The sequence below is a fragment of the Mustela nigripes genome, chromosome 6, assembly GCF_022355385.1.
Source record: "Mustela nigripes isolate SB6536 chromosome 6, MUSNIG.SB6536, whole genome shotgun sequence".
Lineage (NCBI taxonomy): Eukaryota > Metazoa > Chordata > Mammalia > Carnivora > Mustelidae > Mustela > Mustela nigripes.
The window spans coordinates 89,142,755-89,161,777 of NC_081562.1; the positions used below are offsets into that span (position 1 = coordinate 89,142,755).

General features: G+C 42.2%; 1 long non-coding RNA gene across 2 annotated transcripts in view; it reads right to left on the reverse strand.

Moving 5' to 3' along the window:
- Positions 1 to 273: 273 nt before the first annotated feature.
- The window catches only part of LOC132020730 (uncharacterized), a 31,066-nt gene continuing 12,316 nt past the window's right edge, over positions 274 to 19,023 (reverse strand). The window contains exons 2-5 of one of the 2 annotated variants that reach the window (XR_009405076.1): positions 5,717 to 5,917; positions 4,148 to 4,285; positions 2,492 to 2,546; positions 274 to 759 (exon numbers count right to left, since the gene is read on the reverse strand). This is a non-coding gene — a long non-coding RNA (uncharacterized LOC132020730). Of the gene's footprint in view, positions 760 to 2,491; positions 2,547 to 4,078; positions 4,286 to 5,716; positions 5,918 to 19,023 lie in introns of both variants that reach the window. The other variant, XR_009405077.1, reaches the window with a different exon arrangement.

The window sequence follows — 19,023 nt, forward strand, 5'->3', positions numbered from 1 at the left end:
GCACTTCTGAAAGGTGAGCTAATATGGATGGTCAACTACCACTTGGACCCAAAGGTGAGAAAGAAGGTGGACAGAGGTTTGGGCTTAAACTTGATTTTGTTGCTTCATCACAAGACTCCCTTGTCTGCCTTCCAGATGCCTTCCGAAAGTCGTTTCAAAAGGGGAGATCATTTTGGAGCAATGGAAGTCCACTGGCATGACTATGGCTTTTTTTTTTTTTTTTAAAGATTTTATTTATTTATTTGACAGAGAGAGACACAGGGAGAGAGGGAACACAAGCAGGATGAGTAGGAGAGGGAGAAGCAGGCTTCCTGCCAAGCAGGGAGCCCGATGCAGGGTTGGATCCCAGGACCCTGGGATCATGTCCTGAATTGAAGGCAGACTTAACAACGGAGACACCCAGGTGCCCCATGAGTATGGCTTTTAAATGGAGAGTTTGAAGAATGTGGAGAAGTACTGGTTTATTGGAGACAAATAGATTCTCCCCTCTTTATTACCGTCCAGTCAGCACTTGGCCTTTGCCAGGTCTTTGGAACACTTAGTACATTCTCAATCCCTTTATCCTGCCAGGATGGAGAGTTGAGGACTATCAGAACCTTGCAGGAGAGTTGCAGGAGAGGGACTAATCTGGGGAGACTTTGTGGCCCCAGAGGCCTCAGGAAAGGGGCTGGAATGCAGGTCTTTGGGCCGGGGGCTTGTTCTTGCAAGGTGTGGACGCAGAATTGAGAAGTATGATTGAAAGGAAGTGACATTGGGCACCTGCAGAACAAGGAAATAACAGAGGTAAGGCAGAGCGGGGTAGTTGGTAGAAAGCTGAGGTAAATTGTGACAATGGCATTTGAAACAGGAAGAGATGGAGGTCATCGTGGTTGCCTGCTGTTCTGTGTCTTTGGATCATCAGAGGCAGTTCTAAAGTGTGGCCAGAACCTGAGGCAGGTCTACATCCTCCTCCATTTCCAGTCCTGGCCACACACTTCCTAACCCCCAGAGATGCTGGGCGTCACGCCTGGCTGCATGGAGAGCCAATTTCCTCATGGAGGTTGATTGGACAAATAGGATTTTTATATTCTTGTTAATTCAAGGGGCCTCAGGTGGCTGGAGGTTGAGGAAAGTTGCTGTCTGTGAGGTTTGCAGGAGGCAACTAGTTTTCTTCTCTGCTGAGATTCTAGGAACTCTGGAGGTCACTGCCCTGAAATGCACCCAGTTGGCCACAAATCCTGGCTCCCCACCAGTCCTCTGGCTCTCTCCTGGGTAGAATTCCAACCTCTTCCTCACTTCCTTTTCTGAGCTAATGACAAGGAAGAAGCCAGCCCACTTGCCAAATGGGAGCACTGAACCTGGTCAGAGACTTAGAGACATTTGGCTCAGGAGGGTGTCAGGGAAAAGTCATTGCATCCATAGCCATCAGAATGGCAGAGAGAAGGGAGGCCAGTGGGTTAGGCTGAGGGTTTAAAGACAAGGTGGAAAGAGGAAGCCTTCCTGTCTTATATTCTGAGGGTCGGGTTTCTGCTGTATCACTCATTCCCTGTGTTATGCCTTAGCTGTCCACCTTTCTCAATGTAGGTGCAGGGAGGATGGCTCTGCCTTTATCTGATTTCTCTGATACTTGTTTTTAAGACCTAATCCATAGACTTGATCTCACTTCCCACTGGGAGAAATCCAACTTCCTTGTCAGTATCTGCATGGATTCTCAGAAGCTTCTGCTCTTTTGAGCCTTTTCTCTATGGTTTTCTTCCTGCTCAGCTGTCAGTATCATCGGAGTTTTGATTCTTGGGACTATTCTCTGTGCCCTCAGTACTCCCAAATTTGGGACACATCCCCTCTCTCTGAATTTTTCTGAGCAACACCAGCATACGTTTTTTGTCTTTGCTGAAAATTTGGGGCTTAATTCCAGCACAAATCCACTTTAATAGTGAGTATAAATTATCAGTGTTCCAAATTTCATTGGCCCTGACTGCCACAGGAAACCTCACACCATCTCTCAGCTCCCTAGATCTTCACTCTCTCCAGGTTATTATCTTTCCCCGTGCTCTTATTCATTCACCCATTTGTCATTTCCTCACTCCATCAGTGTTTATGGATACCTACCATGTGCACTGTGCTGGTGACACATTAAAGAGTTGAGCTCTCTTTGTCTCCTACCACGCAGGGAACCTTACCTTTCTCCATGGAGAATGCAAAACCTACTCCAGGCATGCCGCCATTTTTACCATGGGTGTACACCACATTCCTTAGTGGGAGAGAAAACTTCATATTCTGAGATACATCACAACAAACTACAACTCTGTGAAGCACTATTCCTCTATTCTGACCCTTTATCCTGTGAGTTGTTAACTCTGTAGTGAATAGAAGCTTAATTCTGACTTTACAGTGCCAATGGCTGCAGAAGATAGAATGACCCTTGCAGATGTGATAAACAGGGGAGGAACTGGTTTCCTTCTCTCAGTGAAATAAGGAACAGACCAACTGTTACTTGGTTGCTTTCCTTTACCTTCTGTGTGTTCTATCCAAGAGCCCAGTTCTTCCAAAGGAATTCCTTGTAAGCACTGCAAATAAAGATACTTTGTTTTAAATGTTCTCCTTTGGCTCTGAGTTCTCTAGTTTTCTTTTGACATGGTTTCTTTTGGCATTACCCAAAGCCTACTGAAATTATTCTCTTCTGCATAAAAAATGTGCAGCTTGATAAATTATGCCATTATATTGCAGGGCGTGAGGTCTATAGCCACTTATTTTTGTTACAAATTATTCTATAATAAGAATGATGTAGGGGGCATCTGGGTGGCTCCGTGGGATAAGCGTCTGACTCTTGATTTGGGCTCAGGTCGTGATCTTGGGATTGTGAGATCGAGCCCCATGTCAGTCCACCCTGGTGGGCATGGAGCTTGCTTGGGATTCTCTCTCTCCCTCTGCCAACCCCCTCCCTCCCCCTCCCCCCCACTGCTCACATGCACACGTGTTCTCTCTCTTTCTCAAAAAAAAGAAAAAAAGAAAAAAAGAAAGAAAAAAGAATGACATAATTAATTTGGTTTGTGTGTATGAGGAGGCCCTGGGGAGAAGGAGGAGGGTCCCACTTGAAGGCTGAGCTGATTCCCTGGGCAACAGCAGACCCTTTGGTCCCTGATGGTGGTGACACACTGAGTCCAAGTGTCAGACATGCATGCACCCCTCCTCCTCCCACCACCCTACCCAAGCTTTCTGGTGAACTGCCACACCGAAACCAGGCCTGGCTAGCTGATCTGCCATCATGAGTTTAAGGGAGGCAGCATTTGGCTATATCATTGATTGATGTTTCTGGTGGTGGAAGGGAGGAGAGTTCTTTAGAATGACCATAGGCCAGAGACGAGGGAGGTTGAAAACCCAGGTGGGGCCCCTGTGGTTTGGGACAGTTGTTTCAGGAGCCCCGGCAGCAGGTTCAGGAGGTAGGAGGTGGCCTGGACAGCCTGTGGGTCATGCCAATGAGCGCTCCCCAGGAGGGTCAGGATTCTGTCAGCTGGCCTGTTCGAATCCTGGGTTTTCGTTTTTTAATTCCTCATTTATTTTCCTTAAATGAAATCATGCTGAACATTCTGGACAACTTCTGCCGGGCTAAATGAACTAAACAAAAAGTATTTTTCCATGCATGAGCCAGGGGGGATTTCATGGGCCCGAATGAGGTGAGACGGTGGTGACAGTCTCTAGAACAATCCATGAGAACAGTTTCTGGTCTGGCTGCTTCCCTTCTCTCTTCCAGCATAAAACTTGTACTTAATGTTTCTGAATTTAGAGTTAAGAAAAGAGGACAATTTTTATATCCAGGGATAATTTACAGGCCGAGTCTCCAAAGAGGGTCAGGAGTGTGGGGAATGGTGAGAAAACTAGCCCTCTTCAGGTAGAGCGTCTGGATGAGAACTAGGAGTGGTAGAAAGGGACCCACAGGGTAGGATGGTTTCTGTCAGAACTGTGGACACATTCTGGGTCTGGATGGGTCTTCGCTAGGGCCCCAACCTTGTTTTCCATATCTATTAAGCAGAGTCACTGGTACTACCTCCTGTCCCTTTGTCTTAGGATGTTTTTCACTCCTGCCATTGCTGATGCTTACAAGCAATGAGTTTCTGGCCCCTGGTTTGATCGCATCTCTGGACAGCATCTTGTCACATGTCTAGTTCACCTTTGGTCTGTGAGTGTCATTCCTTGTGGTCCTTTTTGCTGAGTGGCTGGGAGAGCCTGGATTCTTCTCGCAGCTTTGCCAGTGGCACTGTGGATCTCCTTAGAAAGCCACCATCCCTCCTTTGGCTTCTGCCCCCTCCTGCATTAAACAAGGTGTTACCATTAGATCTCCTCTAGACCCTACCAGTGCCCAGCATCCCGGTGAGTGGGTTGGCCCCTCCCCAGGTCTCCCAGGTCTCTCTGGCTGATGCTAGACTGCCTGCCACGGGGCTAGAAACCTGCTCGAGTGAAAGTTCCCTTTTCAGGGAGGATTCTGAGTCCATGCTTTGGACCGACAGTGTTCACACCTCTTGTCCCCCTGCCCCTCTTCCGCAGGCCCAGGACAATTTTGCCTGAGAGAAACACTGGGTTAAGGACAGTTTTCTATCAAATTTGTGTGTTTTCTGCTTCTCCCAGGTCCAAGAGTCCATTCTGATGATGGGGAGGCTGCCTTCTGAGAGAATGAGGAATGGGTCGTTTTGAGGGAGGCAGTCCCAGCAGGGTCAGGAGTTGCCGGAGCAGCCATAGCAAATCCTGGACAGCAGGGGGCGCTGTGGGAGCAGTCCCCACCGCCCTCCTTTCCCTCCAGAAGTGTCTCAGCCATCCTTGCCTAATTCAGACCCTTTTTCATCCACCCTGTCCAGCCCCTTGCCTGTTTCATTTTTGTAATTCCCCAGCGCCCTTACATGGAAGGTACTTGGTGTGTGTTTGTCAAATGAATGTGTAATGGTAAGAAACATAAATCTCTCCCGGGTTCTTACCTTCTCTGGGTAAAGAGAGATGCCCTGACCCCAGCGGGTCAGCTGTGCTTCCCTTTCCTTGACAGGGGACCGAGGTCTCACTCTAAGGCCTGCTGCTTCCAAGTGGCCAGAAGCCATGAAGTGAGTGGTGTTGAGTCCTGAGCGGCACTCTTAAATCTCTGCTCTGTGTGCAGGTTTTGTTCTTTATCTGACCAAATCCCAGGGAACTCCACTCAACTCCGGGATATCCTTGAGAGGGAGGCTCACAGACAGGGGTTGGCAAGCCGCAAACCAGGACTAGGCACTGGAAGGAAGGTGGGAATGTCCTCCTATGGCCTCTGATGGGATAACCAAGAAACTGAGGTTCTGGAAGACCTGGTGACCTGGGCCAGCATATCATTCCCTTCTCTAGGTGGTTTTGGGGCTCCATGTTGGGGGTGGGGCCTGATGTGAAGGAGAGTGGGGTTAGGGCCTGAGCTCTGTAGCCTGGTTCCTTGGTGAAAGAAGCCAGACTGCTGAAAAGAAAAGGGTATATATTCCTGTGTAAGGAATGTGTGTAGGCAGCATGCATGTCCCTTGCTCAGGGCAGTGAGTTCCATCCCCTCCTATCTATCATCGCTGTCACCTCCCAAGTCCAGAATGCTCAAACTCTCCTTTGTACTATGACAATAACCTCCTGGTTGGTCTCCTGCCTCCATTCTTTCTGCCTATGGTTTTGCCAGAAATAGCTTTTGAAAAAGCATATTAAGTCATGTTAGCTTTTACTTTCAACATCTTTGTCAATCCATTACCTGCAAGATGAAGTTTAATCTTCTTAGCCATAAGCCCACTCTCCTTCAGATTTTCATCAGGCTTTTTGATGGCAATGCTTTGCTCAAGAGAAAAATGGGGGCACCTGGCTGGCTCAGTCCATGGAACATGTGACTCTTGGTCTCAGGGTCGTGGGTTTGAGCCCCACGTTGGATGTAGAGATTACGTAAATAGAATAAAATCTGAAAAAAAAAATGGGAGTAACATATTTAAGACTCCAAGGAAAGAAAATGCAAGCCAAAGATTTTATATCACTATTATCAATGTGCCTGTCCTGAGGAATCTGCTAGAGAGTGAGCTTCAGACAATCAGAATGACTAGAGAGATCTCACCAGAAGGAATGGTGGCAAGCATTAAAAATACAGTTACGTGTAGAATTAAAAGTAAATGAGAGTCTAAAAGGCAAGGACAGCATGAGCTGTTATGTATTCAGTCAACTGGGATATGGGGCTGTGAGAATAAGAAGAGAATGCAGGCAATTTAAAAACACATTCTGAGTATTGGAGGTGGTGGTATTAATAGTTATTTTCAGGCTATTATTATATAATGTCAGATAATGTAAATCATGGACCTGTTCAACCATCCTTTTTTTTAAGAATTAGAAATAATTTTTTCTCCCTCAGGACAGCAACTTGCTGGGATTTTTATTGGGATAACATTGAATCTATAGATCGATTTGGAGATAATAGACAGCTTTTTAATATTGAGTCTCTCCACTCACAAACATGATCCGTCCCTTCATTTATTAATATTTTTGAACTAGTAATAAAATATTAATAATGTTTTGTAGCTTCTGTGTAGAGCATTTTCCTGAGGCTCATTCCTACAATCCTAACTTTTTGATGCTATTGTAAATGCTATTTGTAGATTTCATTTTCTAATTGTTCCCTTCTTGTATGTATGTATATATATATATATATATATATATATATATATATATACATACATATATATATACACACACACATATATATACACACAATAGATTTTTCTTTTATATATATTTATATATATATACATATACACAATTTATATATATAATTGATTTATATATTTATATGTATTATAATTGATATATATATATATATATATACACACACAAAATTGATTTTTCTAAGTTGAATTTATATCCAATGACCTTGCTCAAATTACTTAATGATCTGATGGCAAGTTCTTTGGGATTTTTCTACATCTACAATTGTGTTGTGATCATGTTGTGTGGGGGTGATGACAGTTTCATTCCTTCCTTTCCAATTCTTACGTTTTTTTCTTGCCTTTTTGTAGTGGCTAGGGCATCTAGTGCCATATGGACAGACATAGCAAAATCAGGTATTTTTGATCTCAGGTGGAAAACTTTCATTAATTCACCCCATCAGTGTCATCTTTAAAGTAGGTCTTTTAAAAAAGATACTCTAGATTCACAAAGCCCTTTTCTATTAGTAGTTTGCTGAAGTTTTTATCATGAGTGAATATGAAATTCAATCAGATGCTTTTCTGCATCTATTAAGATAGTCATATGATTTAACTTATTTATTATATTATGTGTTAATTCTGTTAATAGATAATAATTTATTCTGTTAATATAATCAATTATATCCACGAATTGATTTGAAAATTTTTCTAGCTTTACTGGGGTATAACTGACAAATAGAAATTATATATATACTTAAGGTATATAATATGATGTTTTGATACACGTATGCCTTCTCAACTGAGCACCACAATTATGTTAATTATCATTACCTCATGTAGTTACAAATTTGTTTTCATGGTGAGAAACATTTAAGATTTTTCCTCCTAGTACATTTCAAGTATACCATCCAGTATTGGTAACTACGGTCACTAAACTGGATTAGATCTCTGGAACTTACTCAGCTTCATTAATAGAAACTTTAAAAACTTTGACCAGCATCTCCCGGCAACCACCATTCTACTCTGGGCTTCTATGAATTTGGCTATTTTAGATTTCATGTACAAGTAAGATCATGGGTCTGTTGTATTTCTGTGTCATCTGGCTTATGGTTCACGTTTGGAGGATGAAAGGAAATTAATCCATTATCTCTAACTGGTAAATAAAAGGAAATAATTGAGCACTTATTCTGCCTATAGGGCTATTGTATTATGTATTCAGTTAACTGAGGTATGGGGCTGTGAGAATAAGAAGAATAAGAATAAGAAGAGAGTGCAGGCAATTTAAAAACATATTCTGAGTATTGGAGGTGGTAGGTACTACTGGGAAACCACATGGTAGGTGAAGGAAGTGTCTCTCTCTCTCTCTCTCTTTTTTTTTTTTTTAAAGAGCTTTATTTTTTTTAATTTTTTAAAAGATTTTATTTATTTATTTGACAGACAGAAATTACAAGTAGGCAGAGAGGCAGGTAGAGAGAGAGGAAGGGAAGCAGGCTCTCTGCTGAGCAGAGAGCCCAACGAGGGGCTCGATCCCAGGACCCTGGGATCATGACCTGGGCTGAAGGCAGAGGCTTAACCCACTGAGCCACCCAGGTGCCCCAGGGAAGTGTCTCTTAATAAATGCATTCCAACTAATAAATGAAAAAAATGTTAGAATATCACCACTTTGCAAGACTCCTGGGTGGCTCAGTCCATTAAGCTGGACCTTTGGTCATGATCCCAGTGTCCTGGAATTGAGTCCCACATAGGGCTTCTTGCTCAATAGGGAGCCTGCCTCTCCGTCTGCCACTCCCCCTTCTTGTGCTCTCTCTCTGACAAATAAATAAATAGAATCTTTAAAAAAAAAGAATATCACTCCTTTGCAACTCTCAGTTAATTAATGGATTTAGACATTGGACATCAGTAACTGTTAACATCATGAACTAAAAAGAGAATCAGATATTATCTGCCTTTAAGTGAAAGGATACAACATTGCCTAGACAGTTTTTTTAAAAAAGATTTTATTTATTTATTTGAGAGAGAGAGAGAATAAGAAAGAGAGAGCATGAAAAGGGGGAGGGTCAAAGGGAGAAGCAGACTCCCTGCCAAGCAGGGAGCTGGATACAGGACTCGATCCTGGGACTTCAGAATCATGACCTGAGCCACAGGCAGTCACTTAACCAACTGAACCACCCAGGTACCCCGTCCCTAGTCTTATCAAAAGGATCAAACATCCATCCAACCCAGGCTCTGGATTCAGCTGTCAGTTTGCTGAAAATACAGAATCAACAAAAATCTGGGCTGTCAGAAACTATGTAGGTCAGCTGTCTATCTACAGGTCTTTGACAGGTTATCTTCAACAGATAGACTGAAAGAAAAAGAATGGGATGGAGGGGGGGAAACTTTAGGTTAAAAGGGACTTTTAAGGTTAAAAGACTATTTATTACCACTTCTTTGGTGATGAGGAGGACTAAGGGTCTTTCATTCATGCTTAATTCTTGGAGGCCCCCATCTTCTTTTAGGGGCCCTGGCTTTGGAACTTAGAACTGTGTCCCTTCTACTGATTTCCTTAGGAGATTATGATTTTGGGCACTTTCCTCCTTCCTCTAGGCAACCTGGGAAATTCCAATCTTCTTAGTTTTAACTCTAGGCAAGGATACACCATATGCAATTCGGCTTCCTTTTCAGTGTTTTACCCACTCACATTGCCGGTGGGAAGGCTGATGAATCCAAGAGAAGGGGTGTATTTTGCTTTAAGTTCTTGCATTAGCGAGGCAGTCAGTATAGTGAAAGATGAGCCAGCACCAGGCTCAGGTGTAAGGTCATGTTTCCCTCTGTTGACCTCATGCCCTGGCCAGAGTTTTTGTGTTAAAGGGCTCTTTTGGCTCACAGCCACATGTTGGGCTGGTACCAGTGCCCCCAACCTTCCACCCTGGGCCTTGTGTAGTCAATTTGCTTTTGGAGACCTCTGGTACCCTTTGTTGTCAATAAACACCACCCACAGAAGTAACTTCAGTCGATGATGGGGAGTGTGTTACAGTTTAATCCCAAGAGGGACAAGGTCAGTGTCTTGATCCCTCTCATTTTGGCAGCCTTGTTGGACTCTGTGAATATTATCCACTTTCACCCCAGGGATCTGCTTTAGCTAGTGGGAATCTTAAATAAACTAGCTTTGTCCAGCCACATAGAAAAGGTCTGATGGTACTGTTTTCCTGGGAGAATGGGTCCCTACCCATCTTGCAACTACACAATTAAAATAACTATTTAGTGATTCCTAGCATAATAATGAAAATCTGCTTAGAGATGACCCTCTTCCATTTAGCCATAGAAGAGGCTGGTGAAATCTTTTTTTTTTTTTTTTTTTTAAGGGAGGGAGAGAGCACACTCATGCATGGGGAAGCCGTGGGGAGGGACAGCGGGAGAGGGAAAGAGAGAATCTTCAGCAGGCTTCATGCCCAGTGTGGAGCCAAACTTGGGGCTTGATCTCATGACTCCAAGATCATGACCTGAGCTGAAATAAACAGCTGGATGCTTAACTGACTGAAACACCCAGGCGCCCCAAGGGTGGTGAAAAATTTTTTTCCTTTTAATGTATTTATTTTTATTTAAATTCAATTAACATATAATGCCTTATTGGTTCAGAGGTAGAGGTCAGTGACTCGTCAGTCTTATATAATATCCAGTGCTCATTACATCACGTGCCCTCCTTAATGTCCATTACCCAGTTACCTTATCCCTCCACCCTCTCCCCTCCAGCAACACTTAGTTTGTTTCCTATGCTGAAGAGTTTCTTACGGTTTGTCTCCCTCTCTGATTTTGCCTTGTTTTATTTTTTCCTTTCTTCTCCTATGACCCTCTGTTTTGTTTCTTAAATTCTACTCATCAGTGAGATCATTTGATAATTATCTTTCTTTTTATGTCATTTATCCCAATTATCATATGATAATTATCTTTCTTGATTTATTTCGCTTAATATAACACCCTCTAGTTCTGTCCACCTTGCTGCAAATGGCAAGATTTCATTTTTTTCTTGATGGCTGAGTAGTATTCCATTGTATGTATATACCATATCTTCTTTATCCATTCATCTGTCGATGGACATCTGGGCTCTTTCCATAGTTTGGCTATTGTGGACATTGCTGCTATAAACATTGGGGTGCAGGGGCCCTTTTGGATCACCACATTTGTATTTTTGGGGTAAATACCCAGTAGTGGGTCATAGGGTAGCTCTATTTTCAACATTTTGAGGAAACTCCGTACTGTTTCCAGAGTGGTTGCACCAGCTTTCATTTCCACTGGCTGGTAAAGTTTTAAGTTATATGTTACTAAGCATCCAAGTACATAAGTAATAATCAGTTCCCAATATTTGAATTAAATAAGACACATAACTTGATTGGCATAGACTATTTAGAGTTGCAACATTGATTTTCTATAATTTAAAATCAAAGGAGAGATAATTTTATATTTTGTTTTCTATGTATCCTTATTAGTTATGTGTAATTATTATTAAAGTTGGTAAAAGACTGCAAATAGTTAGAGGCCCTATCTTACCACACTTGTGAACCATTAGGGATCTAGGTCATCCCAGTAGGAAATCTTTTTTTTTTTTTTTTTCAAGATTTTATTTATTTGGCACAGAGAGAGAGAGATCACAAGTAGGCAGAGAGGCAGGCAGAGAGTGAGGGGGAAGAAGGCTCCCTGCTGAGCAGAGAGCCAGATGCGGGACTTGATCCCAGGACCCTGAGATCATGACCTGAGCTGAAGGCAGAGGCTTTAACCCACTGAGCCACCCAGGCGCCCCAAGGAATCTTTGTTTTATATGAAAAGACCTAGAATATACTTCATCTTAGGTCTTCATAAAAGGATGGCCCACTGGGCCTGAATGGATGCCTGTCTTGCTCTGCATGGTTCTCAACTCTCATGGGGCTGTGCTGGGGTTTTCGTATTAGATACACGTACTTGTGTGTGTGTGTGTGTGTGTGTGTGTGTGTAGTATTCTGGCATGAACATCTATGTTTGTGTTGCAGGACGCTCATGGGAAAAATAATAACTGATATTTCTTTTTTTTTTTAATTTTTATTTATTTATTTATTTATTTATTTATTTTTTGGTGTTTTATTTTATTTTATTTTTTTTTAAATTTTTAATTTTTGATAAACATATATTTTTATCCCCAGGGGTACAGGTCTGTGAATCACCAGGTTTACACACTTCACAGCACTCACCAAAGCACATACCCTCCCCAATGTCCATAATCCCACCCCCTTCTCCCAAACCCCCTCCCCCCAGCAACCCTCAGTTTGTTTTGTGAGATTAAGAGTCACTTATGGTTTGTCTCCCTCCCAATCCCATCTTCTTTCATTTATTCTTCTCCTACCCACTTAAGCCCCCATGTTGCATCACCACTTCCTCATATCAGGGAGATCATATGATAGTTATAACTGATATTTCTAAAGTAATTTTGAATTTCAAAGTCAAATTGCAAACATTGCATTATTAAAAATGGCTTAATCAGGCCCTCCTCACATTCCTGGGAGAGACTGATGAGGGCAAAAGTACCACTTACAACCTGCAGTCCACAGCCAGAGCTCAAGGAGCACGCTGCTAACTCACACCGTTTCCCGTTTTCTCATTCTCCTCATTCTCTTCTGGGTCAACTTTCTTTTCCCTGTGTCTCGCCCAGCCTCCCTTTCCTTCAGAGTCTTTACTTTAGAAAACTCTAAAGAAATTGTAAATTCTTTATCTCCCTCTTTGAGATGTAAATCTTTAAAAGAGCTTCTTCCATGGGGCGCCTGGGTCGCTCAGTGGGTTTAGCCTCTGCCTTTAGTTTAGGTCATGATATCAGGGTCCTGAGATTGAGCCCCGTAATGGGCTCTCTGCTCAGCAGGGAGCCTGCTTCTCTGCCTACTTGTGTTCTCTTCCATCAAATAAATAAATAAAATCTTAAAAAAAAAAAAAAAAGAGCTTCTTGCAGGCCTTATAATTGAAGGGATATCTTTCTCAGGGCCTGGGACCCATCTCTTTGAAATGTAATCCGTAGGGACCCTAGGGCTTGCTCTCCCAGTCCCCAGGGAGGGTAGGATTCTAACGAAGGTGCCTGGTTCAAGCAGCAAAAACCTCCTCAAGATATAAGAAGTGCATTTTTCCTTTGGATAAAGGCAATTAGGCCATGCACCCGGCCACCCCAATTACTAGGTGAGTTCAGGATGGCCTGTGCGTGACAAATGGAACTGCCGAGTCCTCCTGCTTGGGGACAAGTCATCATTAGCTGGAGAACAGATATGTAATGTGACACATGTACTTGGCTGTAGAAGAGGTGAGATTTTTTTCTGTCTTCTCAATCTCTTTAGTGATTTGTCTGTGAGGCGCGTCACATTCTGGTTGAATGCTGAATAGGAAAACTATTTCTTTGTTTTCTGCTTTTGTGGTAAGATTTTCAGGGTAGGCGGGAGATTTTGTTTTTGGTAGTATTCTCCAGCTGTTCCTTGCGCAGTCTTCTCTCGAGTCTCCTCCTTTGCCTCCTCCTGAAACCACATTATGTTACCAAGAAATACCTAATAAACCTTAAAGGATTTATCCTCTTCATCATCTCTCCATTTACTCCTACATTCATTTGTCTGGATTTTGTCCTTTGGAAAAAAAAAGTCCTTTAAGCCTGACTGGATATTTCTTTTATGAATTTAATTTTGCTGAGTAGTTTTCTTTTTACAAATAAAAGTATCCACTACTTTTCATTATATATGTTTATTTTAAATATTTGAAATGTGGATAAACAAAATGAAGAGAACAAATCCACCATTAAGAATATTCAATGCTGGGGCGCCTGGGTGGCTCAGTGGGTTAAAGCCTCTGCCTTCGGCTCAGGTCATGATCCCAGGGTCCTAGGATCGAGCCCCACATCGGGCTCTCTGCTCCGCGGGGAGCCTGCTTCCTCCTCTCTCTCACTCTCTGCCTGCCTCTCTGCCTACTTTAAAAAAAAAAAAAAAAAAAAAAAGAATATTCAATGCTCAGTAGACCATCTGGCCTCCCTAGGTTCTTCTGCACCTATGAGTGCAGTAGTCAGTGTGGGAAGGACTCTCTTCAGACCTTTGAGGTTTGGCCAAGAAGGGAAAAGTAGAACCTCGTATTCTTCTGGTGAGGTGATAAAGGGTTTGATAGGAAATGAAGTGAGGACAGAGAGCAAGGACTCTTTCAAGAAGTTTGGCCTGTGTGATGACAGATCTGTGTGTTCAGGAACATGGTGTTGAGGGAAGGTTTTTACCAAGACTACAGAGACTTGACTCTATTTAAATGCTGATACACACCTCCATCTTGCAACCTGCAGGCTCTTAACATTCCAGTTCCTAGCATATCTGCACTGTGCTGAGGATGTTCTCCTAGGACACTGGGCTTGTCTTATTGAAGCCAGAGGTTTCAATATATATTTCTACACAGACACACTTTATGGTAATTTTAAGAACAATTAAAAAATAAAATGTTGAGGGACGCCTGGGTGGCTCAGTTGGTTAAGCAGCTGCCTTCCCATGATCCCAGGGTCCTGGGATGGAGTCCCACATTGGGCTCTTTGCTCGGCAGGAAGCCTGCTTCTCCCTCTGCCTCTGCCTGCCTCTCTGTCTGCCTGTGCTCGCTTGCTCTCTCTCCCTCTATACCTGACAAATAAATAAATAAAATCTTAAAAAAAAAATAAAATGTTAAAAGAAAAAAAAAAGGAGAGTGGAAAAAAGTCACTTGGAACGTTACCATCCAGAGACAGCTGTTGTTAACCCTTTTCAATCTATCTGGTATCTACACCCAGACAGGTGACAGATCTTCATCTCCTCTTGTTCTCTTACCAGTCCTTTCTCCTGGTCTACACTGAAACAAGTTCAAAGATTTAAGTCTCAGTTTAAGTTCAAGACAGAAAGATACAGTTGCATGTTTGCAAGGCTAGGCTATCCTCCCCCAGAGATCTGACAGGAGAGGGATGGAGGTGAGAAGGACCAGAGTGGAGCTGGGGATGAGGAGGGGTTGCGTCCTGGACGTCCTGTTCAGGAGCTGGGAGTAGCCTGTCAGAACCCAGTGCAGAGTCAGTCCTGAATTTGGACCCTCCCACTCCACTGGTCTCTGTCTACAATTGTCCTACAGCAGTCCTAGTCTCTTAAAAACCTGCCTGAGCAGATGGTATAGTGTACTTACATATCTTTAATGAGGCTGAGCCTGAAAAGAAGTCCTCCGCTCTGGACTAGAGGTAACTATGCAGAACTGTAAGCATTTTCCTATGAGCCAGTATGGCAGTGAAGTCACAACCACTGTTTACATATGTGAAGGGTTGCCTGAATGAGCAGGATTTGGTAGAAGGAAAGAAGAGAAACTTAATATTTTTTCTCACTACCGTCTTTGGACACCCATTCTGTGGAATCATTCTTCCTGTGCCTGGATGAAATTGTAAACAGTTTTTATATCTTTTCAAACACTGTCAGTCAATAAAAAGTCTAGTGAAGCATAATAACCATGAACTTTCAACCATTTGAAACCTTCCCTTCCCTTAGAGACTATTTTAACTTAAAAGCCCATAGTGGGGGAAGGGAGACATGGGCAGTTTTAATCTCTCCTTTACCACTTGTTCCTTTACTCCTTCCCCATCCATGGTGTTGCATCTGACTTTTCTAGGATTGGGCTAGAGGAAAGGAGAGATATGGGAAACTGGCATGGGTAGTCTGGTGTTGGCACTCATAGATGTAGTGGATCCCATAGGTGATTTCTTCTTGCTGTCTGCTTTTGTGGGTTATCCAGTGCCTCCTCCCGTCACTAAGAATCTCTCATCTGCATGACTTTTGGCTTGGCTGCTGGTGCTCCCCTCTGTGTCTCTGACCTCCCTCTCCTGTGTCAGGTTACAGGGTGCCCTCCTGATGGTGTTGATCCTAAGGTGACCCAGGGGGGGCTTCCTCTCAAGGGACCCTATCTCCACCCCGTGGGAAACCCATGCAACATTTGTCTTCCAGCTTCTGGACATGTGTGACAGGCACAGCTTCTTTTTTGGAATTTTCTGGAGAAAGGGTAATATCAATCCTCATTCCTTCAAATCCAGAGGACACACATCATGCTCTCTAAATACTTCTGTCGACAGCTCTCCATTTAGCTTAATGTGAAGAGGGGAAGCACACTCTTTTTCTCTGGCGCGTTGATGTTCCTCTCCAAAGGAATTCCCAACGATGGGACTTTAAGCTCCAATAATTCTCCAGTTTCTTTCATAGATTCTGGAGATTGGTGATGGGGAATGGCAGAACGCTTTGAACTATCTCTGGCCTGCAAAGGTGGTGTAGCATCTTGCCTTGGAAGTAAGGTTACTTGGTACCCTTTCCCCCCTTCTTGCAGTCTTTTGCCAAAAGAAAGACAAAAAGGTCTCATTCAGAAGAATTTGTCATCCCATTTATACTGCTTTTCTCAATGGATGCTCTATGGTAATATTTTTCTTTTTCTTCTTCTTTTTTTTAATTAATTTATTTATTTTCAGAAAAACAGTATTGGTAATATTTTTCAATGCTAACAACTACACATCTGCATGCTTATCTTAACAGATTATGTTTCTTCATTTTATTTATTTTTTCTTCATTTTAATTATTAAAAAATTCAAAGGCAATGTATGCTTTTGTAAAAATTTGGTAAATATGGAAAGGTGAACATCCCCCCCCCTTTTTTTTTTAAAGATTTTTATTTATTTATTTGACAGACAGAGATCACAATAGGCAGAGAGGCAGGCAGAGAGAGAGGAGAAAGCAGGCTCCCTGCTGAGCAGAGAGTCCGATCCCAGGACCCTGGGATCATGACCAGAGCCAAAGGCAGAGGCTTTAACCCACTGAGCCACCAGGCACCCCTGAACATTCTCTTTTACTCAATGACTGAAATTCTTTTCTCTTCCCTGTAAGAAGCCATCTCAATTTTCTATGTGTCTTTTCAAATCTTTTATCACCCACTTACAAAGATGTGTATGGATTTAGACATTAAGAACAGGACTATATTATGTCTACAGCTTAATGTCTTCATGATTTGACTTCTTTATGAGTACATGGAGCCTTATCTCATTCTTTTAAACTACAGCCAAATATTTCAAAGAATAAATGTACTGTTCTTTTATTTTTTAAGCACTTCCTTACTGATGGATTTTTTTTTGGGGGGGGTGTTTCTAATTTTTCCCTACTATTAGTAACGCTAAAGTGGAATTCTTTCTGTACATGCGTGAATATTTTTAAAGGACGGACTCTTAGAAGTTCAATTGTTGGTCCATTTCAAATCTTGATAGATATTTTCTTCCTAGAAGTTATTCTGGTTATATCTTCATCAATAATGTATGAAAGTCCCTGTTTCCCCTACCCTTACTGGTCATCAGTAGATACTATCAGTAATGAAAATTTTGGCCAATTTGATGGACCAAAAAAATAACATTTTGTTGTTATTTTACTCTGGATGTCCCTGCTTACCAGTAGGTTTGAATATCCTTCGATAGGACTATTAGACTTTTGTGTTTTCTTTCCTGTGAATCATTTGTTTAGGTCCATTGGCTTCTTCTTCTTTTTCTTCTTCTTCTTTTTTAAGTTTTATACCTCTCTGATAGTATCTCCTTAAATACTTTCATTACTAACCTTTTGTTTTGCATATATTGCTAGGCAAGGCTGACCAGTTTTCTTTCATTCAGAATGTTTCTTTCCATGTTGAGAAAACTCCATGCATAACATCCATGGTCTCAATGCACTCCTAAGTAAGAATGACTTAAGGGGTGCCTGAGTGGCTCAGTCAGTTGAACATCCAGCTTTTGATTTTGACTTAGCTCATGATCTCAGGGTCATGAGATCTAGTCCCACCTCGGGTTCTGTGCTGGGTGTGGAACTCACTTAAGATTCTCCCCCTCCCTCTGTTACCCACCCCTGTCATGCATGCACGCATTCTCTCTCTCTCAAAAAAAAAAAAAAAAAAAAAAAACTTAAAAAGTTTGGAAAAAGAGCCTGGGGATGGGGTGTGTGGCTGGGTGTCTTGTTGTCCTCCTTCCCTTGGGGCCCAACCTGCTCATAGAGAGCAATGTGTTCTGCTGTTCTTCCCCATGCTGGGAGCTTCCTTCGTGGGATGGCCTGTGGTGGCCCAACCCTCTCTGTGAATAGATGGACAACTGTGATTCTTTTTCGGATCAAGTAGTAGAAAGTGTCTTCAATAGAGACACGAACTGTATCCTCTGTTACCAGAATTATTAGTAGGAAAGATGATATCTTGATTATTCTCTGCCATATTCTTTAAGAAAAGGTAACTTTTTATTTTGAAATACTTTTAAACTTCAAAAAAACTTACACGAATAAACAAAGAACTTCTGTATACCCTTCTTCCCAATTGCTCATTTGATAATAATTTACCACATTCACTTTATAATTTTCTCACTTTCTATTATTTTCAGCAATATGAGAGATTTTAGGAAATCTCTCATACACATTTTAGGAAATGTGTATTTCCTAAAAAAAAAAAAAAAGGGGGTATTCTTCTAAATACCCGTGGGTTTATTCATTAAAATCAGAAGATTAACTGATACAGTATTAGTATTTAATCCATGTTTAAATGATGTCAACTGTCCCAGTCATATTCTTGTAGCAAAACAAATACGTGACAAGACAACAGCAGCAAAACCAATTCTTCCCTATTATGCCTTGACTTTTTTTTTTTTTTTTTCCAGAACTGAATCTTGGATGATGCATATTTGTTTTTCATATCTCTTTTAGCCTCTTTCAATCTGGGAAATTTCATTGCTGTATCTCCTGGGTCCAGAAAAGGAATTCACAAGTATTTGTTGAATGGATTAATACCAAGTAGCTTTCCAATTAAAAGCTACAAGGAAAAGAAAACATTGAGAACCAGGTGATAGAGAAACACAAGCAGAAATTAAAGTTGGAGGGGGTTACTGCAGAAGTGAGACCTGTTCCTCCCCCAGGAGCTCTTCCCAGGAGAGACTTGAAGCCAGGAATCAATAAGCCCAAGGAGAAACTGACCAAGGGGATGTTCGTAAAGGTAAGTAAGCAAATTGTGATTCTTGGAAGAGCCAGGCTCATCATTCCTTCTGCCCTCCTCCTGTTTCCAGAGTGACTGGCTGAAGGCTTTGCCCTAGAGGGAGCCTACAGACCTGCACTAACTCTAGGCCCTCAGGTGGTCACAGATATGAAAAAGCAAGCAGGACTGTCCCTTAGCAGGAGACGCAGGCTTGTCTGTTGGTTCAACTTCTATACAACCACAGACCTTAATGGGAAACCCTTCGGTCAGCGTCCTCATCCTATGTAGCTCTTTAGGCCTTCCAGGAGAGAGATCTATCATGGAAACTGACATAAAGAAAGTTGTAGAAACCTTTGCTAGATATTTAAAGCATTACTAAGTGCCAGGAGAGGGAGGC